Source organism: Prunus avium, chromosome 4 (assembly GCF_965620075.1).
Source record: "Prunus avium chromosome 4, drPruAviu1.hap1.1, whole genome shotgun sequence".
Lineage (NCBI taxonomy): Eukaryota > Viridiplantae > Streptophyta > Magnoliopsida > Rosales > Rosaceae > Prunus > Prunus avium.
In genome coordinates, this window is record NC_142287.1 from 31,395,389 (window position 1) to 31,396,877 (window position 1,489).

Genomic DNA, 1,489 nt, shown 5'->3' on the forward strand with positions numbered 1-1,489 from the left:
GTCAAATTAAATTATTATTTTATTACATTTTAGTATCGATTTATTTTTAATTAAAAATAAAATAAAATAAAAATAATAAAATATTCATTTGACATCTTGCTTTTGGAATGTCAAAAATAACATCTCAACCTCCAGCCGTCATTCCACATCAGCTTTGACACATCGGTTAGAGTAATGTGAGATGTTATTTCTAGCCGTTAAATGTCTATGTGACACTTTTGACACATCGGTTGGAGATGCTCTAACCCAAAAGCAAATATTGGAAAGCTAGCCCCATTTCACTGGTCTAGGTTGTTTTTTGGTCAGAGATTCCACTGCTCTACGTAAGTTAACGTTGGATTTTTTGTATTATAAAAGCCTTTAAGCATTTCATCCAAGCATCCAAGCATCAGTTCATCTAATGCTACTTGTGGACAACAATGCTCTCAATTGATGGGGTATCATCATCCACCAAAAAGCTACTTGTGGTTACATCTTTGAAATCCCAATATGTGAAATAACTTGGCTTTGACATAACAATGCTTGCTTCAATATCTCCAGAAAGCATTGCCACCACACGTGACATCGATGGCTTCATCGTTGGTGAAGCCTGAGTGCAGAGGAGAGCTACTTTTATCAATCTAGTTGTGTCATTTTCATTAAACCCTGTCAATCTCGGATCCACCAGCCCCAGACTCTGGTCCTTTTAATGTAGAGTCCATGCCTGAAAACAAACATCATAGCATGGTCAAAAAGGGAAAAAATAAAGAGTTTCCACAGCAATGCTAAAATAAAAGTAGCTAGGCTAAGTTTTCCTACCCATTCAAGAAGATAAATCTCCTCAGGATCCAAGTTGTTGTTAGAATTTGGTCTCCTGCTAATGATCTCCAAAGCGACAACCCCGAAACCAAATACATTAGCCTTTTTTGTCAGATGTCCGCGCATTGCATACTTCGACGCCAAATAACCTCTACAAGATACGGAGGCTTACATTGTCCCTGCAACTCGGGTGCTAATGTGGGTTTTTTCGTCATCATAAAGCTTTGCCAATCCAAAATCTGATATTTTTGGGGAGAGTTCTGCATTGAGCAAAATATTACTGGCTTTGACATCTCGATGTACAATCCTGGGCCTTGACTCCTCATGAAGGTAAGCAAGACTTCTTGCTGTTCCCAACAATATATTGAAGCGGGTAGGCCAGTCAAGGTGTGTCACATTCCGGATCATAGCACGATATTGTCCGCTTTCGCCCCCCCTCTCTTGCCCTCACGGTTTTGTTTATGGGAGCTCACTACTAACTTCCCAGTGGGTCACCCATCCTGGAATTGCTCTGGCCCCCGACTCACTTAACTTCGGAGTTCCTACGTCTCCGAAGTCAGTAAGCTCCCAAAAGGCCTCATGTTAGATGGATGCAGGTATGTACATATAAGGCACATTACCCCCTCTTCGTTGGTCGATGTGGGATCTTACAAGGTGCAAGTCATTTCTTCCTGAAACATTACATGGAGAA

The 1,489-nt window shown here is 40.7% G+C and overlaps 1 pseudogene; it reads right to left on the reverse strand.

Moving 5' to 3' along the window:
* Positions 1–403: 403 nt before the first annotated feature.
* On the reverse strand, positions 404–1,206 carry LOC148295234 (putative LRR receptor-like serine/threonine-protein kinase At1g56140 pseudogene; annotated as a pseudogene).
* Between the last annotated feature and the right edge of the window lie 283 nt (positions 1,207–1,489).